The following is a 9,903-nucleotide window of genomic DNA, read 5'->3' as shown; positions in this document are numbered from 1 at the left end:
TGTTGAGTATCATTGTACCTCTCTCTCCAGTGTTGAGTAACATACCTCTCTGTCTTCTGTTTTCCTAGACATGGAGCAAACTGTGAGATTCCGGGTCCTCATCGATCATGAAGTCAAGAAACTCACTCTCAGCAGTGGCATACCCTCAACTGTGGACGAGTTGGTTGCAGCTGTCAAAGAACATTTTTCCATCCCCACAGATATGTCTTCAATACAAAGATGAGGAATTTGATGACTTCTTTACCCTAACATCTACCAATGAGCTGAAAGATAAAGACACACTTAAAGTTGTGTATGCACCGCTGGACTTGATGCTGACAGTTGTTCCCCTGATGGAAAGCACCCCTGATGCCTCTGATGTCAGCTCTTTATATGAGTGTACGAGTCTCAGTGGGGACTCAGTGGATACCGTCATTCTGAGTCCCTCCCCCTCTGAAAGGTAGAGCCCATGGCCTGCTGTGTTTCCCATTCCAACCTTCTCACACAACACTGAACTGGCCTTAAGACAAGGAAACAAGATTTATTTAAGAGATGGCACCCCAATGACATCACCAAGTGTCAAATCAGACATCCTGGAGCGCCTGGCAGAGGCCATGTTTTCCTACACAGCTTACCCCAATGATTCCCAGAGATGTGCAGTGGCAGAGGCACTAGTTGCAAAGCATCCCTGCTTAAAGGAGCCCGGATCTTTTAATGGAATTTATGGGTGGCAGCAAAGCCTAAAGTATAAGTGTGGAAACTACCGGACAAAACGGAAAGCACTTGGAAGCCCTGAACTGCTGATACTCACTGAGAAACAAGTCAAATGATGAGCGAAAAGCTGCTAAAAATGTCAAGAAACCAAAGAGGCCAGAGGTGAATGTAGCAAAGTTCGTTGTCACACAGAGGCAGACGCAGCGTTCACGGTAAGGGAACAACTTTCCCGTTTATTCATACAGGGGTTTTCAATGTCTCTTGGCTTTCCAGCCTCCTTCACACACGGTCCGCTCTCTCTCCGACAGCGTGCCCGTCTCGCCGTTTCCAGCTCCCCTCCTCAAATGGCAGAAGCACACACATCTTAAACATTCGCCGGCGAGACTTCATTTGCAGCAGGTGTGCAACAAAGTCTCGCCGACACAACCCCGGCCACGGTCCTGTAGCTCCCTCTACAGGCCGAACGCTGCATGTCCCCCCCACAGTGAATTACTTACCCTCACACGCACATGGTGAAACAGATGACACCCTTGAGAATCTGAGACTTGACCTAATTGCTGCCCATCAGAAAAAGGACTCTGTCAGGAGCATAAATGATATGATGGCCAGAACATACAGCTGGAGAAGACAGGAAGTGGTTGCCAAGTCTCCTGGTGTGGGAGAATTTAAGGAAAGATGGCCTGCCCTTTTCGAACCATTCCAGGTAAGTGACTTATCATTCAGTTTTTCCTGACACTACTCACTTCTGAGGACTTTTTGGAAATTGTGACTTGGGACATGAGATAGTAGACTCACTTTTTTGCTTTGCATAAAGTTCAAATGTTACTAATCTTTAAACCCCCTTAAATAACAGTCAAACATTTGCTGTCTTACAGGTAAACGAGGAGTTCCGAAGATGTACCGCGGTTCCCCTGGAAGCAGCGTTTGTGTCACAGCTGGACAAGCACACCCCAAAGCTCCTAGAGCTCTTTAGTGCCAAGGGAGGAGCAACTGGTCAACACATCAAAAACTTGTTGATGGAACTGATACAGGTGAGGCAAAAGTGGTTACAAAGATAAAAGGTACAATATTAATCAATTGAGTACCGGTAGTTTGTTTTTCAGTTATCTTGCTTATCTGGGTGTGTTTTTGTTGTTGTTAATTAGACAGTTTTTTTCTAAATAGTCTCAAGTGTTATTACTATTAATATATTATAATGAATAAAAAAGGAAAAACTAATACAGACCTACAGTAATGATGGCATTACAGGGTTGGAGTGAATTTACCAACAAATAATTTATTCAATATTGTTCTATTAACTAGGACTCAAGTGCCACTGCAGTGAAGAAGAGAGATGTCACTCTGAGATGCCTCTTTGAGTATATGGTCTGATTACTGTGTAAGTATTGTCTCAAAGCAGGTTTGGGTCAGTCTGGTGAACAGGTTTAAATTGTGCTGGCTGTTAATGTGAACTGACTGAACCAGCATTTGACAGGTAGAGGTGGAGTATTTGTTTTTCATCAACAAATGAGATTGTTTGTCTTAATTACTTTATCTTTTCTCAAAGGGGGCTGCAGAGACCACTGTTCATGAGGACCTGAAAATGAAGAATATGAGCATCTATGTCTGCCGTGAGCCAGATGCAGTAGGAATCATCATTGAGGGAAAGCAGTCCTTACCCATCTTGGAAATCTGGCCAAAGCATGCTGCTTACTGCTTGGGTTGACATGTGCACTTAATATTGAGTATCCATCCAAGCTTTCCAAAACATTTGAGGTGTTTAAAAGACTTTTCGTAGGACTTGACACACTGCGCCCAAAACCAAGCCCCAGGTTCATTACTCTGAAAAACAAGCTCCTTGCCTAGGCACTCAGACATGACTGTCACTCTGCACTTGTGAACAGCTGTTTTCTTTTCAGCTGTCTGTTCAATATCATTATACGTTGAATTTTTTCAGGATGTTGTAATGGTTTGTCCTTGTTATGTTTTTTATACTATCCTGCAGGTCATACTTTTTTTTTACTTGGTGTGAAAAAAAGTTTATATTTTATACACACAAAATAGCCCTGCTGTGAAGCTGCACTTTAAAAACTGGTCAGTAGGTTGGATCAGTGAGATGTTTTTATGCTATTGTATTATGCTAAGCTGAGGTCAGATGCTCATGCTTGTGACCTGTAATGTTAGTGTTGTTAATGTTTCAATTTTATCTACACACTACTGTAAAGGTGTTTTATTAACCAGCACTTTATTAGCTGGGGTCATGCTTTTTTTAATGCATGAATACAGATGTTTATACTGTCCAGCTCATTGCTACTGTTTGGATATGGCAATGATTTAATAAATGTTGGAAATTGACATAATAGCAACTAATTATTTGCAGCCGTTTACACTTACAAAACAGAAAGGGCAAATTGGTCAAAATTAATAAATCAGACGACATTAACTAGTATTTTTTCATTTAAATGTTACCTATTTTAATTAAGTCTAATGTGTATAATATGCTGATATTTTTTACATTGATTGTACTCATTTTATTGGCTTTTTCTGAAAATGCTACTTTTCGCATACATTGAAATGCATATTATTAACTTGTCCTTACTTAAAATATCAGTTAGTTCACTAAACTTGCAAAAAGTAGTTGGAAAATGTTGTCTTAATTTTATTGAGTTAGATCCAAGTAACAGTTTTTACAGTGTATGGTGTCAGCGGTCCAGAAGAGATGGCCTGCGCTGTTTTCTCTTGAAGAGGTAAGGTTTTTCATGTGTATTTATTTGTATTTAAATGCTCATTTCAGAGTGTGTAACGGGACAGCACCCCATTCTTGCCTCTGAATGTAGTGAATCCTGCATTGTGTTCTACTGTGTTTTTCTGTCCCTGTTGAGAAAATAATAAAAACAGCAAATAAAATACAGAATACAAATTAGACTTGATACACTAATTTTCTATATGGGCAAATAATGAAATTATATTGTTAATTGTGTGCAGATCTCTGAAGAATTTTATCGAATCACCAGCAAGGACCTCCTTGGAACGTTCAATGCATCCCTTGACAAATATGTGCTTCGCCTGCTAAGACTGTATCGGGCAAGGAAGGCAGCTTTGGATCCGACGATGGAAGACCTCCTGGATAAGCTTGATGAAGAAGTGAGTAAAGTGCCTAAAGCTAAAAGTATGCTTATGCAAAAAATGACCTGGCTTTACTACTTTACTTCCAAACCTTGACCAATTGGTATGTTAAGCAGCCAAAAGAGCGTTGTCCACCAAAGCCAAATATCAAGTGCTCCTTTGCCTAACATTTCTAGGAGATACATATATGTTACAGTATACACATGCTTGTAAACACATCTCTTCTCAGTAAAAATGTTGGCAGCAGCCAAAAAACACTTAAGACAAGCGGTTGTAAAAATCCATGTAATCAATCTTTTTAGTTCTTGATGACATTTGATAACTATGATTTGTAGAAATATGCCTTAATGCCGCACTATATGAATTGGTGGGTGGTTGTGTGTGTGTCTGTCTGTAGACAAGGGAGATTGTGTCTCAACGAACAACAGCAGCACTGAGAGGCCTGCCCATTTTCGTCCGGGAGGACGCGTCTGAGTTTTTCCTGAGGTGTTTGGTAAGTAATAGTAGCTGTAGGAAATAGACTTGCAAAATGAAAGTGCTGCTCAATGTAGGATTTCAAAGCTTACGGTAATCATTTTATGCATAATACACTTTGTGGAAGATATTTTATTTACCCCCAGAGATGGTTTTCAGGATGTTCATCCAAAATGCACAAAAAACACCTGCCATCATTGCAGTTCATCAGTCCAGATAAGTGTGGTGCATGGAATGAGTTTTTAGTGACTGTCTTCTTTTTATCTACTGAGGGGCAACTGTTGTTGGCTGGTGTATTTGTGCAATAAATAGTATTAACTAAAAAAAACTGTTAACAACTGGTGATGGGTCACTTTTGGGTCTAACATTATAAAACATCCACAAGCTGAATGGGAAAAGTAGCAGGGTACTAATGATAAAGTTAGAATCAGTAAAATGATTTTTTCCTTAATTTTCCACAGTACTTAATCATGTCTCTGACTTTTCCTCAGGACACTGATCCTGAGGAAGCTGTGATCCGAGATGTGCATGTTGCAATCCTGACCGTCTATGAAGACGACGATGCCACCACATTACCAACAATACGAGACATGGCTGTTGTCTTGGAAGGGGCCATTATACTACACAACCTACCAAACCTTCAAACTGCCTTGGCATACCTCTTTGGCCTGCTGTATGCCATGAACATTGATTATCCAAACCAATGAAGTACACATTTGAAGCAATCCAGACCATCTTTTTTGAGCTTGGTTCTCGATGCTCACAGCGCATAAGGTCTCTGAAAACTAAGCTTTTGCTGTGAATGTTAACACGGAAGCCATATATGATAAAACTGTTCCACCGGTTTGAGCAGTTCAGTTTGAGCAAGTTTGCACAGGTTTATTTCCAAGCTTGAATAAGAATTGTTGAATAAGAAATGTTTGGATTTGTAGTGTGGATGCACTGGGTTTTTTTTTTCTTCACAGGAGGCACTGGCTATTCTGCTTTATTCTTTGACCAGCTCGTAGGAGAGCTGAGGACCAGGACTCTATATGTTTTTGGAGAATGTAGAGGCCTGCATATTTGTGTGTGTGAATGGTTAGGGAGGGGATGTTGGAAGTGATGAAGTTTCCTCTTCCGCAGGTATTTGTGTGTAAGACCAGCGGTTACCATGTAACATCCTTGTTTAAGGCAGTTATATGAGCGGCAAGAGGCTCAGCAGCAGCCCTCCACACAAACTATCATTTTAGTTATTATAAAATGCCTTATTGTGTCTATTTTTTCTGTTTGCAATCAAGCTTTTTGATTGAATAAGAAATATTTGGATTTGTTGTGTGGATGCTCTGGATCTTTTTTTTTTTTCACAGGAGGCACTGGCTATCTTCCTTTTCTTTGACTTTTACTTCTTCTCAACCTATTCAGCACATTATCATGTGAGCCCTTTTGTTTGTAAAATACATTTGTAGCATTTGTGGAGTTCTGTGAACAGATAGCAAGAAGCACTTTACAATAAACAAGGTTTCAACTGACTTCCATTGTTGTGTGGTCATTATAGTATGTATATACATTTAGTGACTATTCCTTTAAATGAAAATACAAAAAATATAAGGTATTCAGGCTAATTTACTGAGTGTGTTGAAGGTAGAAATACATGATATTAAAGCAAGAAATTCATTCTTATCAGGATAAAAATATAATTAGATGAACAAGAAGTTCCAAGTTGGCAGAACTTGTCCAATTTACTTGAAATGTTATCTAAAGCCAACAACAGTAGGGGAGAGTGGGGTAAAGTGAGACATTTTTTACATTTGCTCCCCTCCAAGCGAGCTAAAATGATATATCAGTAAAATGTACACATTTCCCATTAATTCAGGATGTTTCCTAGCAATGGAAATTATCAGAATGTATTCAGGAAGAAGGGCAGTGAGAATATGATTGTTTTAAAAAAAAGTCCACTTTTTCCACTCTGAAACTACCATAACAACACATGTTGTAACAGTTAGAATCCTGACAGCTAGCTTGACAACCACACATTCCAGAACTAATGTCGGACTAGTAACAGAATCATGGGGATTGGTCAATTAAGCACTTTTTTTTTTCTAAACACTTGAAAGTAACTCTGAACAAAATCAAATACAACATAATATAATTCAAAATGTTTTAATTAACATTCAAATGACAGATAGAACCAGTTAGATTAGAACACAGTCTGGGGGTCAGAACACAGGACCCTTAGAGCCAGCTAGTGTCTGGGGGTCAGAGCAAAGGACAATCAGAACCAGCTAGAACAGCATGGGACTCAGAACACAGGACTAGACACACCTGGATTAGAACTTCAGCTTACTGTCATACTCTACAACTAGGCCTACTCTACATTCCAGCCCTGAAGGTTACAGGGAAAGATGAAGAGTTGCTCTCTCTGTGTGGTTCCTCCAGGCCTTTTAGGTTGAGGCAGCTTCTTCACCACATCACTTTTAGGAACATGTGCCACATCATTTTCCTTTATAGCAAATGTGGGTCTCTCCCACTCTTTCGTGTTTCCCTGGATTCTTCTGAGAAATTGTGCAAGTACTTCGTCATCCTCAACTTTCTCAACCATGCCAATGTAACGGACGCTACTGAGACAGACCAGAGAAATCAAGGTCTCACTTTACCCCACAGCATTTGTCTCACTTTACCCCACCGCCACTATTTTAGAAAAAACGACCTCTCTTAGCAATTCAGGCTAATCTTCAGCTAGCATCATCACATGGTTTTATATGTTGGTAGTTCATCAACATGTATGATATACGTTTTTCTACCTGAATCAATTTGCTTTGGCACAACAGTTGATTAAGTTGACAGCAAGAAAATTTACTTTTCCATGCAAAAAAAATATTTTAGTGAAAAAAACATGCTTACCACAGCACCATGAGGTCCTCTCCTTCATGGCCAAGTGGAAATGGGAGAGGCTTGAAAACATAATGGTCACATGACCACAAATGTGTTCGTTGCCTAGATACAGGGGGTGTCTCACATTACCCGATGTCTCACATTACCTCACTTTCCCCTACACATAAGTTGAGAGAACTCAAATATCTCTTGCATCATGTTGCCTTGATAATTTGAGTTTTCTCAACTTTTTTTTTTACAGTGCAGCATTTGTTACGGTCCCTCTTCCTGACCTGCCCTCTGACCTAGCCCATTCGTGTTTTGATTACCCGTCTGCCTGCTCAACCACTGCCTGTCTGACTACCCGCCTGCCTGCCGAACCCTGGACCGACCCTCGACTGCTCTTCCTAGGATTTTCTGTGTTTATCTTTACCTATTCCGTTTACTACACACATTTTGTTTTCGAATTATGTTTTGTCTTGCCCTCAATACAACTCACTTTCATGGCTACTATAGGAGGGAGAATTAGTGGTATGGGGAAAATGTATAAATTAAAGTAAATCAGTTCGTTCTAGAGGCTTCCAGCCCACGGGCTGTCTCGGAGGAAAGTCCATGCAGTTATTCAACAGTCCTTCTCAGCCGCGAGCTAATTGGCTACAGATGCGGAATTCTATGCTCTTTTACCGTTTAGAAATTGGATGCGTTTGGGAGCCCAAAGTGAGCCGTTTGCCTACAGGAGCTGAAAATACTAAAACAATAGGCCCCTACAAGTGTATAAACAATAGTCCCCTACAAGTGTATAATGTATGAGTAGGCTAAGCGAGTTGGTGAGAAATAAGCAAGACACCTCACCGAAACGTGAAATTGTACAATAAAATATGTCTTTCTGTAAACAATGCTATTCAGAATGTGTTGCTTGCACAATCTATCTGTGATGAGATTATAATTTGTTGCTATTGGGGCACTGTAGAATGGTTTATATTCGTGGACTGTATGGGAAGTGGGCTTTTACAATTTTTGTAAATCGGATTTTGACGATAACAATGAATAGGCATAGGATTTCTGGCCTGAACGAAAAGGACAGTGAGATAGCCCTGGGTGTAGATGCACCGACAATAAAATACGTTTTTAATAAACATAAATGTAATAGCTTCATTATTAATTCATTCTGCTTTGTGAAAACAGTTTGTGTCAATGTAATTTGCCTGATCTAAGGAATGTTAAATGCTGCTAGTCCCAGCCTTCTTCATCATAGCACACTGAGGGAACTGCTAAAGACACCGTCCTCGAGGTTCCCTTTCACCCTAGACTTGTAAACTGCACTTATTAAAGCGAAAAGTGTTTCAATATGTGGTAAGTTTTAAGGGATGAGGTGATGGGGATTGGGATTGGGGTTCTGCTGCCCTTCTCCACACGGATTTTTCTTTTGAGCAAGTTAACGTAACTGAACCATGACAGTAGTGTGGTGGTATTTTGAACATATCATTGTTAGGCTATTTGTATTTAACCTGTATGTTGGCAGGGAGTCCCATTGAGACAAGGTCTATATTACAAGGGAGCCCTGCATACACATAATTTACAACCATACATAATACAAAATTACAACATGATAAAAACACAACGAGGTTCTCGATCAAAATGTTAAATTGCCCGAGCGGCACCAGAACAACCAACTGTAATGTACTCTGTACTCTGCCTCCAGCAGTGAGGTGCACCAAAACTAACAGCGGATTTACCCAATTCGGTGGAGACCCGAGGAACCTCAAGAGTTAACCAACCCTGAGAACGAGTTTGGTAACGTGTATGTTCTTATACTTCAACAACTACAATACATGATAGATGAGCACATTTACCTACATGGCCTTAATAAAACGGGACGGTAATATTAATGTGCTAATTGTGTAGGAGAGCAACAGGAGAGGGGCCAAAGCTGACCCTTTCCCCTTATTTTGATGGAAGTGGTGGCGCCGAATAGAAAGCGATTCACTAAACCACAAGGCGTTTGTGGCGCGCTCTAAAGATGGCTTTAATAGTAGTGGTTATTGATATTTTGTAAATAAGTTGAAACTGCAGTAAAGCTGAAAGCCCAACAGCAGTAGCAAAAACAAACGTTTTTCAATGTGTTTACTAGGCTAATCAAAACCGCATGTTTTGCATGAGGCACTGATACTTGGCTGAATAAATGAAAAATAATCACTTTGACAAAAATAAATCCAATCAAAACTAATTTGATTACAATCCAAATACCAAGAAATGGCAATATTAGCCAAATAGGGATATTTTATAATATTTTAATTAGGGCTGTCAAATGATTAAACACAGCTTAAAAATTAATTAATCATGATTAATCACCATTCGATTCGGTCCAAAATATGCCATTTACTTCTGTATATTGTTGCGGGAATTGAAAGATAAATGACAGAAGGCGGATATATACATTTAACATACAATATGTATGTATGCATGTTTATTATAATAACATCCACAGTGTGGTATTAATATTGAAAAATATACACCAAACTGCTGTACAATGACAACATTGTTATTGCTATTCCTCGAAACAAAGTAGGATGGTGTTAAGAACATTCTTTTTGTAACACACTTACTTGGCCATTAGCCAAGCCATTTCTCTTATTTGAATGAAACCTTTTTCTTTTCTTTTTTACAATAACATTTCCTTGTCAAAATAGGAAAACAAAATAGGGTGGTGTCTCTTTCTGTAACACACTTTCTAGCCATCTTAGCCATTTCTCTTCAACAAAGGAAAAACTAAAAACAAAG

This window comes from Argentina silus, assembly GCF_951799395.1.
Source record: "Argentina silus genome assembly, chromosome: Y".
Taxonomy (NCBI): domain Eukaryota; kingdom Metazoa; phylum Chordata; class Actinopteri; order Argentiniformes; family Argentinidae; genus Argentina; species Argentina silus.
The sequence above is the reverse complement of the archived record's forward strand: the minus strand, read 5'-3'. Positions refer to the sequence as shown.